Raw genomic sequence first — 21468 nt, forward strand, 5'->3', positions numbered from 1 at the left:
TAAGGGGCTTCTGGGACAACATTAAGTGTATCAGCATTCATACCAGAAGGAGAAGAGGGAGAGCAAGGAATTGAAAACCTATTTGAAAAAAATAATGATGGAAAACTTTCATAACTTGGCAAAGAAAATAGACATGCAAGCCCAGTAAGCTGGGAGAATCCCAAATATGAACCTAAAGAGGCCCACACCAAGACACATAATAATTAAAATGCCAAAGGTTAAAGACAAAGAGACAATCTTAAAAGTAGCAAGAGAAAAACAGCTAGTTATCCACAAGGGAGCTCTCATAAGACTGTCAGCTGATTTCTCAAGAGAAACTTTACAGTCCAGAAGGGATTGGCATGAAATATTCGAGGCAACAAATAGCAAGGACCTACAACCAATATTAGTTTACCCAGTAAAACTATCATTTAGATTCGAAGGACAGAAAAAGAGCTTCCCAGACAAGAAAAGGCTAAAGAACTTCATCACCACCAAACCAGCATTACAAGAACTGTTAAAAGGGTTTCTAGAAACAGAAGGAGGAGGAGGAGGAGGAGGAGGAGAAGAAAAAGAAGAAGAAGAAGAAGAAGAAGAAGAAGAAGAAGAAGAAGAAAAATATGAATACTAAAATGGCAATAACTACATATCTACAAATTACCTTAAATATAAATGGATTAAATGTTCCAATCAAAAGACATAGTGTGGTTGAATGGATAGGAAAACAAAAACCTTACATATGCTGCCTTCAAGAGACCCAGATAGAAAAAACAGACAGATTGAAGGTAAAGGAATGGAAAAAGATATTTCATGAAAATGGAAACAAATGAACTCTGGAGTAGCAATACTTATATCAGACAAAATAGACTTTAAAACAAAGGTTATAAAAAGGGACAAAGGACGCAGCACATCCATTTCTGGGTATTTATCCAAAGAAACCCAAAATGCTAACTTGAAAAGACATGTATATCCATATGTTCATTGCAGCATTATTTACAATAGCCAAGCCATGGAAGTAACTTGTGTCCATCAATAGATAAATGGATAAAGAAGAAGTGGTACATACATACAATAGAATATTACTCAGCCATAAAAAAAAAAAAATGAAATCTTGCCACCTGCAACAACATGAGTAGAACTAGAGGTGACTGCGCTAAGTGAAATAAGTCAGATAGAGGAAGACAAATACCATATGATTTCACTTATATGTGGAATTAAAAAAACAACAACCAAACAAAACTGAAACAAGCCCATAGATACAGAGAACATTTTGACAGTTGCCAAATGGAATGATGCTTGAGGGGATGGGAAGGGATTAAGTAAGTACAAATTAGTAGTTACAAAATAGTCATGGGGATGTAAAGTATAGCATAATGAATATAGTCAATAATATTGTAATAACTATGTATGGTGTCAGATGGGTACTAGATTTATCAAGATGATCATTCTGTAAATTATATAAATGTCTGATCACTATGTTGTGTACCTGAAACTATTATAACATTGTATATCAACTATAATTGAAAAATAAAAGTTTTTTTTAAAGTTTTAAAAAGTCGATAATCTCATTTGATCTAATACAATCATGTTACTATCACTGAAATATTAAAAGTATTTATACTATTAATATTGACTATAATATAATTACTAAATTAAGTGAGAAAAACATTTTCACATAAAAAAGAAAATAATGTTGCATTCAACTTCATTGTTTTTCAGTTCCTATTATTAGCCATATTATAATATACTTACCATATTTGTAATTGATTATATTTATATTTTAAGATCATAATTATAGTTAAACATATATTGCAATGCAAATTCATAAAAATATTTTACTGTAAGGAGTGTTCCATCAAAAGCATTAGGAAATCATTGATATGGAGGACATAAATTTTATAAATAATAGATCTGTGATCTAATAGATCTAATATCCATAATCAGGATCATTCTAAAAGAGGTAGTTTGTGAACATTTGAAGAGAAATGTAAATATAATGAAAACCATGTAGTGATCATTAAAACCCAAGATGGCTTTCGTAAAAATAACTCACACAACTGACTTGATTTGTCTTTTTAATAATGTCACTTTGACATTAAGAGAATGGAGCAAATACTATCTTGACATGAATAAACCACTTAGAAAAAAATCAGGAAGTGAATAAAACATATTAAGTGTGGGAAATAGCAAGAGAGGGACCAAATTAGGTCTCGCCTCCTTTATTTTTATGATTGATTTTCTTAACAGCTTTACTGAGGTATATTTGATATACCAAAATTGCACACATTTAATGTTTACAGTTTGAAGAGTTTGGACATATGCATATAGCCATAAAAAAATCACCACAATCAAGACAATAAACATATACATCACTTTCAAAAGTTTCCTCATGTGCCTTGTTTTTTTGGTCTTGTTTTATGGTAAGAACACTTTACATGAGATCTCACTTAAATTTTTTGAGTGCATAACACATTATTGTCAACTATAGACACTTTGCTCTTTAGCAAATCTCTAGAACTTTTTCATCTTGACACTTTATACTTACTGAACAATTGTCCATTTCCTCCTCTCCCCAACCCTGCCAACTACCATTTTACTTTCTTCTTCTATGAGTTTGACTATTCTAGATACCTTACAATAATTTTTTTCTGCTTTTTATTATGTAAAAGTGCAGTGTCTTATTTCTTTTAATATAAAAGATGCCTAGTTACTCTCTATGCATCAGTCACTGTTAGCAAGAAATTCACAAAAATGTGCTATGACTCTAAAATGCCAGAAAATAAGTATTCTCTGAGATATCATTTTTGAAGTCCAGGGGCCTGCAGAAACCGAGAAAATGTTCCTTCAAAGTAAATTTTATTGCATTGTATATATGTACTACATCTTCTTTATCCAATCATCTATTGAAGGACACTTAGGTTGTTTCCATGTTTTTGCCACTGTGAATAATGCAGTAGTAAGCATAGGGGTACATATATCTTTATGGATAAATGTTTTCAGATTTTGGTGGTAGATACCTAGAAGAGGGATTGCAACAACATGGATGGATCTTGAGATTATCATGCTAAGTGAAATAAGTCAGACAGAAAAACTCGAGAACCGTATGACTTCACTATATGTGGGATATAAAACTGAAAGCATTGTCACCCCAATAAATTTAATTTAAAAAAAATCTAAAATAAAACTGAAAGCAACAAATGAACAAGACAAACAAACAAAAAATCATAGACACAGACAACAGTTTAGTAGTTACAAGAGGATAAAAGGGGAGGAGGGTGACAGAAGAAAGTAAAGGGGGTCAAATATAAGGTGATGGAAGGAGAATTGACTCTGGGTGGTGAACACACAATGCAATATATAGATGCTGTATTATAGAATTGTACACTTGAAACCTATATAATTTTACTAACCAATGACACCCCAATAAATTTAATAAAATACATTTTCTTTTAGCCATCCAAGAAAAAAAGTTATGATTACAATCATGATTTCGAATTCCTTTTGCTATGCTTGTGACAAATCCACACATTTTTCTACTAAGATATTTGCATCATATTGACAATAGATTTTCTTTTTAATCTCACAGTAGAAATAAAGATGGTGACAGTGAAAATGAGGGTTTTGAACCTGAAATCTGTTTATATTGTCACTTAGTAAATCAAAATCTTCCAGGGTATATGGACAAGTATTTGAGGAAATTAGTATAGGAAATTTAAATTAACCTCAATAGATTTTCAAGGATATGTAGAAGTGGACTAGAAAATATATTGTACTAAGATATATATATTTGTAACCCCCCATATAGCATGGTACTTCTATAATACTATTTCGCTCTAACATGGTTCAAGAATTGGGGAAAACCCTCGTACAACATGGCATACTAGAACATGGTGTCATGCGGGGAGTCACACAGGGTCTCTGGTCCTGCTCCCCACATAAGAACGCAGGATGTGGTAAGAACACCCGCGGAGCCATAGGTAGGAAAGTCATACTACTATATTCTTGCTGGCAGCTGGATTGGAGACACAGGAAGAAGGAGCCACACTGTCTGCAACCCTCACTGCTCTGCTTGCAGGCTCAGTCACCATCTTCTTGCTAGCCCCCACTTTTTTTCTGCTAGCATAGCCACAGCAGTTATATTAGTGGCCAATGGCTTACTGATTATAGCTGACGGCCAACTAGCCACAGCTGATGGCCATCCAATCACAGCTGATGGCTATTTACTACCTGAGCCAGCACCTTTCTATGTAAGGCCGAGAGCCTGGAAACTGCTTTCTGGGGCTTTGTCCCCACGCATGGTTTCACTCTAACACAGTGTGAGAATTAGAGAAATCCCCAAACAACACGGAGAGTAAGAAGAGCTTTTAAGAGCAAAAGATATCCATTAGAAATTAGGGAATTCCCTGAATAACACGGAATGTAATATGTTTTAGGTCTACATAATACCTGAGGAAAGGAAAACTCTCCAAAAGACAGAGAGCAGTTTCCAACAAAACAAAAATGGTAGATAGTATAATACCTAACCAGTAGGTATCTTAATTATTGCTATGTTAACCCTCAGCCTCTGAGAAATAAATGAAGACAGAAATGGATGTACATCAAAAAGTGGCCTCACATTGGGTAAATTTCTACTAAGATATTCAAGAGCTGCAATAAGCACTCAGCCAGCTTTCTAAATGGAATCAACCATGGTTGATTTTGGAGTATATAATAGAAATTGTATAGACATTACCCAAATTACTCAAACAAAGGCTGAACCTGAAAGGGACAGATCAAGAACCTATCTACTGCTGACTAGCACCGACATGTATAGATCTGCTTTAACAGTAAAATTAGCAAACATTGTAGAGCACCTCCAAAGATTATTTCAAGGAAATCTTTCCCTTATTTATTCATCCAATTAAGTTTCAATATCATATACAGAATAACATTCAATCCATTCAATGGGACAAACCAAATCAGCCCTATACCTTCAGAAATGAGGGAAGGAAAAAGGGAGGCAGGGAGGAAGGAAGGAAGGAAGGAAGGAAGGAAGGAAGGAAGGAAGGAAGGAAGGAAGGAAGGAAGGAAGGAAGGAAAGAAGGAAGGAAGGAAGTAAGGAAGGAAATTTCTATGAAGTTTCTATGACTGACAACATAGAAAACATGATCATCTAAGTACGGTCTTCTTCATATGGAAAATACAACTCAAGAAAGTTTACTTATATATGTTCATTAAAATAGTAAGTTTAGAAAACCTACGATTATCTCAAAATCTAAAGAATTCAACATGCTTCCTCATTTACAAAATAATTTAAAAAGTGTTCAAAATTCTTGGAGCTTAAAAACTTTCTCAAAATTTTCACTGAATAATGAAATGTGTAAACCATGTACATGGTACAAAATATATGGAAGTAGGTATATGACAATTTTATATAATTTATAAAGTAAAATATGTAGATAGTATTCCTCAGGTAATTACATAAAAGGAATCTTGATTACCAAAGTGACATTTATATGTTTGTTGTATCTCAATAATGATGATGGAAACCAGGAAAGAAATGATGCATTCCTTGGATGTTTAAATCAACTGAGATGTTGTATTCTCGGGATGCATTGTGACATATGTGAGGATATATCCTTAGCTTCACATACTTGTTTGCTAATTTCCCCAGCTTCATTACTTTCTGGGTTGTTTTTTCCCTGACACTCTTTGCACTCTTGCTCCCGTTCTCTCTCTGTCCCTTTCCCTCTCTTTTAATTAGGCCATTTCTTTCTTCCTATCATTCTTGTTCTAAATACACTTCCTAAGTCTATTGCTGCTATTACCTCTTTTCCACGTTATCTTTTTTTAGGCACAATGCCAGTGCATTTTTCTTGTGATATGTGAAAGTCTTTCTTTCCTATGTCCCTGCCCAGGCCTCCTACCCCCTGCCTAAGCTTTTCCTTTTTCCTCTATTATCTGCTATGCTCTCTGTTATATTTCTAGCCCTTAAAGTTCACAGGGCTCGTGAGAAAAGAAAACTACAGCTGTGGTGAAACAACAGAGGTTTGTCCAAAAACTACCCTTGGTTATTTGGATCTAGTTTACAGTGTTGCCTCCAAACAACAGCTTAATTGCAGGAATCTCAGAGAGAGAAAAAAACAGCAAAAATCAAGCAAAGCATTAAAGAAAGCACTTGTCATCTGTTTGCTCTCAAGACTTAGGGCCCTCCAGTTTGCCCCACCCCTGCATCCATATGATAAAACAAGATCTATTTACATTTCCCCCATGCTCACAGGAGAATAGGACCAAAAAATCTTACGTGCACCCAATGACAATGAACTCTCAACAGTAATATGACACAGAATACATGCTATCTTAAACTGTAAGTGATAAGTATAAAAAAATACATTTAATTTGAATAGGAGGTTTGCAGTCTTATCCAGAACACTGGGAAAGATGCTCAAGCTCCTGATGCCTGATCTCTTAGTGACATGCAGAGAATCTCACAAGCTAAAGAAATTCCCACAGGAAAACTGTGGACTATAATAGCCAGTTTGGGTTTCCACACTTGAATCACTTCTTTGCTTAGTATGTAATGATTTGAAAGATTTAATTTTACCAGGGTTATGTATTTTCTCTTTCTATAACACCCTTCAATGTTTATTTTTATGGCTATTTTAGTTGTCTAAAATCATTTCTCTTAGTCTGTAGGCACAAAATGCCAGGTGAATTTGCCTCAGGACTGATCACATTTTTATTGTCATTTCACAATACTGTTTTACGTTCTTTGAAAAAAGAATAAATATATTTAAAGTCTTAATTGATCATTGCAAACACAATTGGATCCTTTGCCTTTTGTTTTTACTTCACATGCATCTGCAATAGGTCTACTGAGCTGCCGAACTACAGAGAAAATATATATATTTCTGATTATAACTGGAAACATTAAAAAAATCTATATTTACAAAATCAAAATTACCCAAAATGATAAAACCAGGAATACCGTATTAAAATCCTTGTAAGTTATAACCAGAAATTAACAGTACAGAGAAAGTTAATGTAATTGAACTTCTAAACAAAATCCTTTCACAGAGCCACACCTGAATTGTTCTTAGGGGAAAGATGGGGCATAAAAAAAATACATGGCTTCTAAATAGATCATTAGGAAATTAAAGATGAACAGAATAGACAAAAAATAAAGAATAGAGATTCTGCTGTTTAATGAACACTGATGTATAGCCATGAATACTGGATAGATAGAAATACTGCTGTGAAATGAGAAAATGAAGCATTAACACTGACCAGTTTTTGAGAAGTCATATTTTGCCCTATGAAGTTCTGTGAAAATTGCACTGTACCAGTAACATTTAATTGTAGCATAAAAATTAAACACCATTTACTTGATATAAAATAGGGATAGTATGTAAATTAAGTAAGTTTCAATTCATGTCTTCTTACTCACATCTGTTGGCAGTTTAAATAGTTTTAGTGTCATTAATTGTTATAAAAGTGCAAGATTTGCTGTATGCTTGCCACTTAGGACCAAAGGCACAAAAGTCTAATTGAACTAAGTAATTAGTAATTTGTCATTTCCTATTGTCAGCAATTACTTTCCATTAGAAATCCTCACTGAAAATTCTAATTTGAAGTGAGGTTTGCATTTTATTGCTGTCCATCCAAATTAGTTTAAAATTGACAGCTACATTTTCATTTAAAATTTTAAAGATATTAAATATGCTTGAAGAAACTGAAGCATACTCAGCTCCACATAAGCCTCTGTGTATGTGTGTGTATGTGCGTGTGTGTAAATACACACACGCACATACACACACACTCAAAAGGGAAGACAGTTAAAACCAAAAGGAGGTATCTTTTATTTCCCCAAAAGGGAGTCGCTGTGCAAATATCACATCGTCACTGCTTCTATGAAATTCCAGGTTTCTGATTTTTACATTTACACACAGACTCCTGTAGTGGTGCTATCACCTGCACACAGATGGACCAGGAAACTACACATTATTAGACTTCTTTCCGGGGTTTCGATCTCCCTCTGGGATATTGCTGCTGGATGGTTTTTCATTTGTTCTTTCTCATGGTCCACTAGCCAATCAACATTTTTCCTTCCCTATGTTCTGAAAATACTGTGTAAATTTAAGGACGAACTTAGCCCTCAAAAATGATACTAAAAAGATGATTTATAATTAGCATAGGTCCACTGATGTACTTTTAAACTTACGGCAACTGGTGAGTCAAGCTTTCCTTAGTTTCCTTTGTTAAAGTTTGAACATCACACATTATCCCAGCTGGATAGTTCTCCTCTTTTAAAACTTAACATGTCTGTTTCCCTCAAAGTACAGCTGGATTTCTTTAACAAATAGACTAGGTTTCCAACTGTCAAAATTCAAAATGTAGAATAAACTTCACATATTTTTCTCTCTACCCCATCTTTAGAACCCTGAAAGTGTCATCAAATCTTTCACTAAAAGCCTTGAGTTCATAATATACCTGGACACAAAGACACAGTGTCTTAGACTGGCTACTTAGGCTACCAAAAGTTTCTTGGCGAAAAGCATATTCATATATTCATTATGATAAAGAAGGCAATGTCCATAAAAACAGTTTCTGTTTGTTAACAGAAACTGTTTAGTTTCTGATTTATTAACCTAGAGTTAGAATTACATTAAAGGGCAAAAGACAATGAAATTTCACAATTACATGTCTAATAATTCAATAACAAGTGTGGTGTTGAATGCATCACTACATAAATTGAAGTGGTATGGTTTCTTGTTTCTTTTTTCCCAAGCTATGTAAATGCTAAAATTAAGTTATAATACTGGAAATGGTAATGAATGTCTCTTATTGTTTAAAATTACCCTCTGATGATTACTCTAAATTTCTATACTTTCACAGAACAAATTTTTCTACTGTTAGTCCTCTGGTAAGTAACTAGATATATCACACATCTGTAACACTTAAGTGAACATTAATTAGTGCTAATTTACAATCAAATTCCAACAGAGAAGCAAATTATGCTTTCTTGAACATTAGAAGTCTTTATCATGACCATCATGATGAAGAATGCCACAACATCTTAATTATTTCTGCTTATAAATAATGTTTCCCACAAATCTTCAAAATGCACAAGAATGCTCTAAAAAGCAAAGAAGAAAAAAGAAAAAAAAAAACAGCTAGTCTCATTATAATATGCAGTTCATTTCAATGAATATCTTTCTCTCTTTTCTTCATTGTAACAGAAAAACAGTTACCTGAAAATTCAAGAGCAAACTTTTCCACTGGGCATATCTTTTGAGATCTATTGAAATAGATTTAAGACATTTTATTTCACTGCCTCAAGATTTTGCTACATACATCCAAGATTGTCTAAAATATCCCTGTTTTAAGTGAACTAAAATTACTTAAACTGCAAAATATGTGTCTCCCGACATGGGTCATATCTCAATAGATTCACATATTTCTAGAGAAAAATAAGGAACACACAAACTCTTATTGTCCTCATTCTAAAATTGTGTAAATTGCCAATAAGGCATTGAGGAAAAGAGAGAATTAAATTAAAAGTTCAATAAACACTGATCAACATGCTTGTAAATACCAAGTCTATAAAATGATCCTCCCTTTAAATGTAATTGTACCACCGGCGTATGTTCTGTATTTTAGAATTCAGCTGCTCATTTTTAAATCTAGTTCAATTTGTTTCTAATAGAAAGAAACATGCTGGAAGTCTAAGGAAACTGCCAGAGAAGATTAGAAAAAGAAAAGAAAAGAAAGAAAAAACAAAAAACAAAAGCAAGAAAGAAAACAGCAGTCTGGATTCTGAAACTATTGCTATCTCCGGGTTTAGCATTAGCTCACAATCAGCTGAATAAAGTCATCTCTGCCTAAGATGTAAATAAATCACAAGCCTCAGTTACTTTACCACTAGCTGTTTGTCATTCAGGAAAATAATGGTTAATCAATGTCTAATCAATGAAGATGTGTAACATATTAGTTTGCAGTCCTTCATCATCCTATTTTCTTCAATTGCCTGGGGGTTTGTGTTCAGTACTTACAGAATCGATTACAATTGAGAGTGATCATTCAGCTCATGTTGAGAGCTGTCAGCTGTGCTTTCCACGAGGCAATTTTATTCCCGTGTTTAATATGAGATGCTAATATTTAGCTGCATCTGACAAACTAGGTTCCATGGTGGAACATTTTATGAGAAGTGCTTAAATAACTAATTGTATCACTACATGTCACTTGATGAAACTAAACTTTTCCTGACTTCACAATAATCATAAGCATTACTGGCTTGCTGTGGAAAATTAAAGGGAAATAGCTGCCTGCTTGAGTCTGATTATGCCTTCAGGGAAGGTCTAAGAAAGGCAACTACGAGTGACACGTTTATAAATAACTGGGGTGGGGGGAGGAGATGATTCTTCAATTTTCATATAAAGCAACATTTTCCAACATAAGGATGGCATATCCTCATGTACAAGCAGCCTTGAATGCCCACAGTTCCCCACAAACATCATGAAAAAAGTTGCACCCGCAGCCTCTTGACACATTTCTTTTAAGAAACACCTTCTGTGGCTATGCACGTTTAAAGTCCAAAGAAAATGTTAATTGCCTGACAAGCTCGTTTTCCTTGCCATTTATAAAAATGTATCACCAACCTATACCATCCTGAAGAAAAACTGGGAGGGTATTAAAAAGGATGGGAGAAAAAAGTCCTGATTTCCTTTCAACAATAATAAATTATTGTCAAGTTCTGGAGCTGTTTGCTTTAATTATTGCATTTGTGATTTGTTTGGCAAGTTGGGCTGATGACATACACAGAGCCCAATGTTAAAAACTAATAATGATATAGTATTTCGTTAGAAACATTTCTGGATCTTGATAGCATTGATTTTAAAAGAACAAGTTCAGGAGTCTTACTGTTAGTATCAGTTCCAACAGCACCCTCTACTGCCCACAGCTTTGAAGCACCTTGCGGAAGATGGAAAAGGCATTTCTATGCAGTTCAAGCTCATTGACACTTTTTAGCCAATATCAAGAAAATTTTAAAAGTATATCCATCATCCCAAGTGACCTAACTGTGCTCTTAAACTTAAAAATATGTTAATATCATTCTGTGATCAAGCATATCAGAGAAATTTTAAATGATCTAAGATTTTTTTAAGTTATAATAGTGCATTAACTTTATTAAGAGTATTGCTTCAGTGATACATTGTCAAATTTTATGGATATTTCCGGATATGTTTTAATTGTTTAAACTGCTAGGATAACTGACTTAACTAATGACAGCACCTTAAAGAGAAAGGTTGTCTCACGCTCAATACTATAATGTACAATGAAATATTGAACTTACATTGTTTCCAGTAAGTGTGGGAAGAAAAAAAACTTTATCTCTGAATCCAAATTTTTAATGACTCTGACTTGTTTTAAAAGATAACTGACTTTAACAGTGAGCAATAGAGATCCCATCAAATGATTAAATGATCACTTTTGTTTTCTCTTTGTTTTAACTGCCTTAATTTCACACAAAAATACCATTATAATTTTGAGTACATATCTGCCAAATACTGTTTTAAGTTATATTTTGAAATAGAATTTCATGGTCAGAAAAAACAGATACAAGGAAATATGTGTACTCAATTTTAAGTAGTGAATATATCCTTCTGGGTTGATGAGCTAAACGTATGGTGAAGGAATGAAAAACCATGAATTTAGAGTAATATTTTATGCAGGCATAAACTGTATTCATATAAATAAGTCATTTAGCTAACCTGACCTAAAAAACAAACACATAAAAATTTCATCCTTTAAGTGAATTAAAATGTGTGTGTGTGTGTGTGTGTGTGTGTGTGTGTGTGTGTTGGGAAATATGATAAGAGACAGGAATAAATTGAGAGAGGCTCCCAATCCCAGAAAGATTTTCAAGTGCAAAAATGCCAGAATTTTTTCAAAATACATACATGGTACTTTCCTCCTTTACTTTCCTCCTTTACATCCAAATTTCTTTTTCTTCTTCAAATTAGTTTATTGGGGTGAAAATTGTTAGGAAAATTTCTGACTGAAAAAGATTTCATATGTTTACATCCTGAGGTGTTTCAGCAAACTTTATGAGATTATTTCTTATATATATTTCTAGTGACAATGAAAATTTCACATACAAAAAATCATGTATGCAGTGCCTACTATATGTCAGTCTCCAGACTCGGCATAAACATATGTGTTGTCCTACATAGAATCCTATCAAGCTTTACTGTAAACTCGGTCAGCACTTTGCTGAAGTTCCTCTTTTTCCTACCATTCGCATTACTCAGAATGTGAGAAACCTTGTTAGCTGGATGTCTTAGCAGCTGGGCTCACATACCTGTGCAAATATTTGTACTCTTCTTAAATTACATTTCTACCATCAGCATTTCCCAAACCGAGCACATACTCTATAAAAGGCAAACCAACAAAGAAGTATGTAAAAGATCTTCATCTATCTTTCTGCACAGCTACCACGGGAGGTGAGCTAGCCCCACGATGTCTGCACTTTGATATGAGAGCTGTGATAATGATGAAAAGTTAATGGATTTTTATCTATATCAATCTGATGATCATAGACCTTGTTATTTTTATTATTTTTTTAAGAAGGGGATTGGTGCTGCATGAATATGAAGGCATATATTCACAGCATTTCTTAGATTTATAGGTACAGGAGCTACAAAGCCTTCTCTCCTTTCAGAGATAGATAAATTGAGTTCCATGCAGTTTACTATGTAGGGGTCTTTCAAATGAGACCACAAAATCTTAAATCCTTACTCTCCTGTGTGGACATTAAAGATCCCACAGCACTTTTCATAAGAGTAGGGGCTTGTCACCATGCCACTGGGCAAATTCCTGGGACCTACCTTAAAGTCCAACAGCCAGTTTCTCTCCACAGGAGATTAGTGCATTACGTACCCTGGAAAAGTTCAGTATATTTATTCAATTTATTTAAAATGTTACCCTAATGGTCCTGAAAATACCTCTTTTTTTTAAAAAGTAAAAAGGAATCAAGGTCTCTCCTTAGGCAAAGTTATAGTAATATTTGTTACATGAAATCAAACTTCCTACCAAAATATTTGATTAGTCCCTTTCGAATACAAATGCCTACAGTATTAATTTTATTTAAAAAACAAAAACCACCAATATATAATAAAAAAAATCTTATAACCCATGATCCATGCTTTCTGATACAGGTAATGTAAAATAAATGATATAATCTACAAAACAATGACAAATGAAAGACTTGGAAAAGGTTATGGTTTGACAAGGTAACATTTTTGAAATCTGGACACCAATCAAATTGATGTAACTATTGGTGATACAACACTTTCTGACACTAAAGTCTTTACCACTGTCTAAAACATATAGAAGAGCCTATTGTGATTGCTTAACGTCAGCTTTTGTTCATAAGCTCTTTCATAAAACTGAAACCAGGAAAATGATTTAAAGCAGTTCAATTTGTCTATTTACCTTAATCTTTAACTATTCCCATATGTCTGGCTACATGATGTATGACTCTTCATAAACCAATTTTTCAAAGATATACACGACAGAAAAAAGTCAGGCTCCTAACCTTTTATACGCTGAACTTTTATAGAGCTCTAAAAAACAAAATGCTTTTAGGTTTCAGAAAATGGAAAAAATGGGGGGGGGGAGGTTATTTTGTTTCTCCTCTTAGGAAATATTTGCATCAGTGAAAGCAGAGCAGGCACTAATTTCCAGGTATGTGAAAAATTCTTTCATAAGGTCCCACCCATAAACGTCAATGGTAAAGGTCTTTGTTTAAAAAAATAGCTAATTGAAAAATAGTGATACATAAATTAAGATCATTAAGCTCTTATATGCCCCACAGTTGAGGTAGGTATAACACCATTCGGCAAGGTGAGCGGAAAATAAGAAATGCAGATTAGTGATTCCTCATATAAGGAGGGCGAATCATGATCAACGGTGATACTGCTTTAGCTTCAATCTTAGGAAAAACAGGAATTGAAACAGAATGTTCTGATTATGTAAAAAATATCGCAAGTTCTTTAAAGCAATTTTAAATTAATGTACATGGCTTGATAAAGATGGAAATAAAGAAAAAATGTATCTTTTTGTTCATTCATGTAAACAATATTTACTGAGCACCTACTATGTGCTGGGAGCTAAATAAAAATCAGTGAACAGGACGAATTCATAGCCCTGTCCTCTTGGAGATTCTAATTTAGCATTAAACTGGGAAACCAGCTTCAGGATTGTTATTATCAAGCTATGATTGTGAGTCCTGGTAAAAGGGAAGTTTTTCTGGTACATGAGTCCTTAACTCTCTTGTGCTCAGTCTACCCAAATTTTGTTCTATAGTCTGTGTTATTTTCAAGGTACACTGTAATTTCTCAGCTGGTTTGCCCAAATCAGAAAATGCAGTCTTCTTTCACAAAAAGGCACAAAACATTAGAATTCTTGTGGTGAGTATAGAATACAGAACACGGGAAAAGAGTTAGCAATTGTTACACATCTCACTACCCTGTTTCCTTGAAAACAAGACCTAGCCAGACAATCAGTATCTTTTGGAGCAAAAATTAATATAAGATCCAGTCTTATATTATATTATATTATATGTTACATTATACCTGGTATTATATTGTATTATATATATTATATTATATCTGTCTTATATGATATTATAGTAAAATAAGACCGGGTCTTATATAAATTTTTGCTCCAAAAGATGCATTAAAGCTAACTGTCTGGCTAGGTCTTGTTTTCGGGGAAACAAGGTATGTGCCTAGCCCAATTCCAGGCACTGCATATTTTTACCACAAACATTCACATCTTTCATAAGCAGATTAAAATCAGTTCAATCATTTTATAGAATAGCATAGTCTTTATCTTAAAATAGAAGAGAGTCAAATAGGAAAACCAATGAATCATTAAAATTAACTCCTATTCCAGTGTGTAAAATGATCAAGTTGCATTATAACACTATGTCCTCCATCTGTAATTAGATAAATAGCTCTTTTCCTTACACATATTTTGTAAGGGGGAGGTCTTAATGAACTACTATATTGATTGATAAGCCATAAGACTTAATGCAACTTCCTAAAGAAGTAGCTAACATGCTGAAAAGGGTAAACCTGTCAATCAACATGGAAAAAATTAACATTGAAATTAAAGTTACCACCATCAAGCACTGTTGAAATCTTACATATAAAATCTGCATGACAATAATCAACGGGGTGCTGTTTAAAGTTTATGAAAGAATTTTATTCTCAGCAACATCACAAGATGATTCTATGATTTGTTCATGTCATTTGACCAAATATCATAAATGTCAAATTAAGATTTTAGTAGCAGCTTCTAAAGCACATGGAACTTTATGTTTCAGTTATACATTTACTATCCCCCAAATGAAATACTGAAAATATATGTTTATGCATATGTATAGGTATATACAGATAAATTATTTATGTATATGTAATATTTACTATTATACATGTAAATATACTTGCAGTTCTTATAATGCAAATGTAGCTATCTTTATAATATTGAAAATGAAAAGTCTAAAACTTACAAAATAGGTGCTAGGATGTATCTAATGTGATAACATTTTGATGTGCATTTTCAGTTTATTAAAATTCTGAAAAGGAACTCAGTTTGTGTATGAGGATGACAACAGATCTTTGTATTACCAAATTAAGTATATTCCAAAATAATTTATTTTCTGTTAGTAGGAATTCTAATTCTAGTTTCATTCTGATTTAAGAATAACAAAGTTGACATCTTAAAACAATTTGGAATAACTAAACAAATGAAAGCACTTAATAACCAGAGAATGTAAAGTTGATATGTATTTTAATGAAAATATACTGGCAACTCTCAGAACGAAGGAAAAAGCAAACACATTAGTATAATATTTGGTAACTGACTCTAGTCTGTTTACTTAGAAGTCTTTCCACTTACCTTGCTCTTAGTCTATTAATAAAAAAAAAGTTAAAAAAGAATCAGAGACATCACAAGGATTTGTATATATGTGTTTGTTTGATAATCGGGATTTGAGAAGAATGAAATAGATGAGCATTTAATTGTACTTACACAAACAGAAATATTAGTACATGAATTCAAATTTTTATTTTTAAAACTAAAAATTGTACTAAATTGTTTTTTAAATAAAACAATTTTAGACACATTTAACCTAAATGAAAATGTTTTGCCATTTAGCCCATTTGAACTAATACATGTAAAATCAACTAAAAAAAAAACCATTTAAAATAAAATTTTTTTTTCAAATTCCAGCTTTTTTTTTTTTTAATGGTTCTTTTTAAAACTTCAAGTAGGCTTGAGAAACTGACTGTGGATCATGTATACAATGTAGGGTCAATGCTGTATTGAATTTCCAGACCATTTTCAGACTACCTTCTGGCAATGGAAGCATTTTGACCACTGACACTCCCTGTGGGTATATCTGACTATCCTGGTACAATGTACCATTCTCCATTATTGAATCTACAACAAACTGCTGTAGGTTATTCATTGATTGAGTGTTTAAGTATATTCTTTAGGAGCAAATAGAAAACTAATCTGTGAGCAATCACATAAAATAAAAAATCAGCAGAATTCCTGCTTCAAAGATGCTTTGAGCTCCAGCACTTAATTATGTGCATTCTTTGATTATATTGTGTCACATTCAATAAAGATATATATGAATTCTATTTCTTTATATCACTGTAGATTCTTCTCAGCATTTCGTTGTACCATGCAAGAACATTAAGAAAGCACCTTTCAAAACAACCACACCAAGTAAAGCCCATCTACTACCTTTTTAAACTAATATATTTTTTTCATGGATCAATCACAATATTCTCCAGAATGCTTATTTAACCAATAGAACTGCTAACCTTGATTCTATAATTTGTTAATACATGTTAAATTAAATATCAGGCAAACTGTTTTCAGCTTCAAGATATACTACATGTGTACGGGTTCCTGAGTCTGTATTCATCTTAACTAGACTGCATTTTGAGAAAAAGCTTGAGGATTCCTTGCACAGTCTTCTTAAACAATTCAGAACCTGAATGTGTGTGTGGTGGCATGTATGAGAGAGCAGACAGCTCTGCGTCCATTCACACGGTCCCTCTGTCAATGTGTATTTAGGACAGCTTTCTAACATGAAATCAGCTCAGCTGCGGTGTCAATTTCAGGGGATTCTAAGAGAGACAGAAAGCAGGAATAATTCAACCCTTTAAAATGTATTTGTTATTCCTCTTTGGAAACCTGAACACATTTTCTTATTTCTAAGAAAAAAATTTGTAAAAAAGACTTTTTGAATCTATATCTGCCATACCAAATTGATTTCTTTTTGTTTGAATTAGCTAGGTAGGCTTTTAATATTTTAACAAACAAACGTTTTAAAATGTTTAAAAAAAGGAATCAGTAATTCAAAAGATACATGCTTTCAAAATATACAATATAGAAATATGTATACTTTAAACTTAGCTCTGAAGAAAACTGGTGAGAAAATGCCATGGAAATATTTCTTTAGTCATATATCATGTAAAGTTTTCTTTTATTCTTTTGTAAAATATACTTTTGGTTGGTTAGGTTTTATTTGTTTTGTTCTGTTCTGTTGCCAGCAGAGCTCTCACTGAAGCCACCATTTGCATAACAGAGGGAAGAGAAGCTCAAAGTATTAATATCAATAAACAAAAATATCACAATTTCATCTAAATTCTTTTTCTGAAGAGCAACAGCAGCACTGCTTTGATGCTGATGCTTTTTATTTACCTATTTTCACCTCAACAGCCCCGTGGAAGGCTTGTAGAAAAAACTATCACTAACAAAAAAGTTGAGTAAAATCTAGAGTATATTCTAACTAATGAAATGGTTGGGTATTTTGAGATTACCAAATGTGGAAGTAGTTTATTGTAATAAAACATTTCAATATAGCTTTCAAATGGGAAATAACAAGGGAATAGAAAATTTCAAAATACAAGCAAAGAAACAACATAAAAAGCAAATGTTAATCTATGGTCAATGTCACATCACTACTCACTTCTCTGCTCAAGTTTATAGAGTTCTTCCAGGGTAACAATTAACGATCAAGGTCAGTTAATCTACGTGATTATGCTGCGGGACCTGTATGTGTAACAAAATGTGGCCAATTCATGGAAGACTTTTGAACTATGGAACAAGGATATAAAAATGTTTGCTTATAAATTAGCAAAGAAAATATAATAATGATGTAAGAGGTTAAAAAAAAGATTTCACTTCTCTAGAGATATGTCCCCTAAATTATGAACAATTTTGAAAGGCTTTTTAAAAAACAGTGGGGAGGAAATGCAATGTAAATTTTTTTATAATATTTTTACAATATCATGTAAAATTTTATTTTATTCTTTTGTAAATTATACTTTTGGCTGGTTAGGATTTATAATGATAATGACAATACTTCCCAACTTGAAATCAAACTATTACTTTTACATGTAATACTTTTATTATATGGATTTTATTAACTACATATTTTATATTCTTGAAAATGCATAATTTTAACCAAGATCCTCACTCAGAAGGGCATTGGGGAACTTTCCCATAATTTTTAGTAAAACCATTTGATTCTTCCAGGGAAACATCTTTCTTCTAATTTAAGAAAGATTCTTGTTACTGCTAAAGCTTGACTGATATAAAAATGCCCATATCAAACAAAGTAAAATAAAAAAAATTCAAGCCACCAACGAATCCCAACTAACATCATCCTACTGGTATTTTTTTATCAACACTACTCTTATACACTTATCACACTGAATTGTTATTATCTGTTTGTATGCAGATAGTCCTTATTAAACTATGAAGGTTTTAAAGACTTGAACCATATTTCATTCAGAGCCTAATTCATATAGCAAATTTGCAATCAGTATTTGTAGAAGATAAAAATTGGAAGGACAAAAAGAAAAGAAGAAAGGAAGGATGGACAGGCTTGCATAAGAAAGCTAAATAACAGAAAAACCCAAAAGAAAAAGAATGGTATAAAATGTATAAGAAAATCAAGTGAAACAGCCATTGCTATCAGACATGGAACAGCATTAATCTATAAGTAAATAATACAGATATAACTGTGGTTGGTAGGCTGACACTTTATCCATTATTGAGAATATCATCATGCATTTTTTACTATGTAAGTTCACTTTTTTCATTAATTAAAATGATACACTAGTAAAGGTGAGTTTATGTTTTTGTTTCAAATAGAGACCACATTCCATCTATTGCTACCTAGCTTCTCAACCACATTGTCATAACTAAGCAGCCCTCTGTGACAGCCGCATAAGAACACCAGAGGATGTTCTTATGAAGCAGCAGAAAGTGGCCCCCTTAAGAACCCCCCTTAAGAACAACAGCAGCAGCCAGCAGCACAGCTGAGCCCAGTGTCCTGCTTCCTGCGAACACTGTCCTAGTAAGAGTCTCAGACTGACCTCAAGTCTGAGGGAGAGTTGCAAACATGGCCAGTTTCTGTAAACAAAGGCTATAGCACTCACTCCAAGAATGATTTTCACATGTATACAGTACAGAAAGAATTACTCTTGATTGCTTTAATGAATACAGTCTTTCTCATGCATTCATTTTTGAACTACAAAGAATGGCAGGGTTTTCCTAAAGTATTTTTGAAATTTTAAAACTCTTAAATTGCATTGTCAGAAATTAAAGTTCTATATGCTGCTCTTTTCTGGTAATAAGAAATATATTTTCTCCTCACAGCTAATATGGATTTTAATTCTGCCAACCATAGGACATGGTTTACCTTACGGTCTAGAGCAGCCATCTTTCATTTGGCATAGGGTCTGAACACATTGTCTAAAATTACATGATATCTCTGTCTTGAGCTTTCAAACCTAGTAAAAATAAATACCAGTGTCTTATTATAGTCAATCTATTATTATAGTAAAAAGTGAAGATACTACAAAAATAAAAACTATATTAAAGTCTTGGAAAATAATTTTGAATAATCCTATTAGTGCAGGGAAGAAAGAAAAGATATTTAATATCTTTAATGCTATGAAAGAAGAGCAGAGTAGAGTTTAATTGTATATCTGAAAAGAGAACAAAAAAATATATTTAATCTCTTTTTAGTCTGCCTAGTTATAGTAATTTTTAGGCAGATGGGATGATTCATAAAATAATTTATTAAATTGTGCCATTTATGTAGATCAATTATATGTGACTTGAGAGCTAAGCATAGACACATATTTTCTTTTTCAGTTTCAGGGTCTAATACCACATAGACACTACATATCTTGTTGAATTTACTGAGTTTATTTTAATTGAATGGGGCTTTACATAGCTTTCATCTAGTTCACAGATGATATAATAACGCAAACTAAAAATACTGAATAATATTTTGAGAATATGTGGAAAGAGAAATTGAGAGGAAATTAGCCAGATAAGCTTTAAGCTTAACTGGGAGAACCTCACTAAAAGATTTCATGAAGGTTTATTTGATATTGACATATACATGTATTTCCCCTCTCAGCTGGAATGACTCCAAAAGGGCTGTCATGGTTGGTCGAGTAAATAATACATGCTTTAAAAACAATTATAAATCTGTATTCACCTGATGGACTTTGTATTCATTCCAGTCAATTGGGCATATAATACTCATTTAAAAAATAAGCACACATAATGCATTAAAAACTGCTTAAACGCCCATTTAACCGGAGGGGCCAAAACAGTTCTAAAATGGAGCATGTGATTAACACTAATGGAAGTTATGCATATGTAATGAAAGGAGAACCCCAAACCTTTTTAAAAGGGCTATGACAGGAGAATGCCAACTGGGAAACACTAAAATTTAAGGCTTCGATTGTGTTTGAAAGAGGGCTTTGCCCTCAAAGCCGTCAATAACACCCAGTGTGGTGAATTTTAGAGTCCAAGGCAATGAATGCACTGATATTTAAGGTAAAATACCACTAAGGGGAATGTCACTTACAACCTGATGATAAAGAATGCAGCATTGTAATTGGGTTGCATCTTTGTACTTAAAGAGCTATTCACTGAGGATGGCTCTCATCCCACTTAAAGATCGGACCCAGGATTTCTTTGTTATAAAGTCAAACACAAGAAAGACCTAATTTTAAGTTTGAATGAGCACAACGTGGAAATAACCTCATAATATTTTAGATTCATAATGTTTTCTTTTTTAAAAGGATGAAAGACATATGCAACAGTTGGCATGAAAACAGAAGTGATTCTGGCTCATCTCTCTTTTGGTTGGGATATTAAGACAGCATTTACCAATTAACCACATAGATGGTGAGATTTGGGAAGCACTGAGATATTTGCCTGTTGACCAAATTGCTTCCCCATTAGCTTGAAAACAAGGTTTGAAATCATCCTTAGAGTTGCTTTGTAGGGGGTGTAGGATGGCATCAACTCCCTCTGAAATACAAGCATAATTCCTGGACATAATATGTATTTATTCATGAGTGCTCTCCAGCCCAAAAATTAACTATCTATTAT

The sequence above is a fragment of the Rhinolophus hipposideros genome (genome assembly GCF_964194185.1).
Source record: "Rhinolophus hipposideros genome assembly, chromosome: 6".
Lineage (NCBI taxonomy): Eukaryota > Metazoa > Chordata > Mammalia > Chiroptera > Rhinolophidae > Rhinolophus > Rhinolophus hipposideros.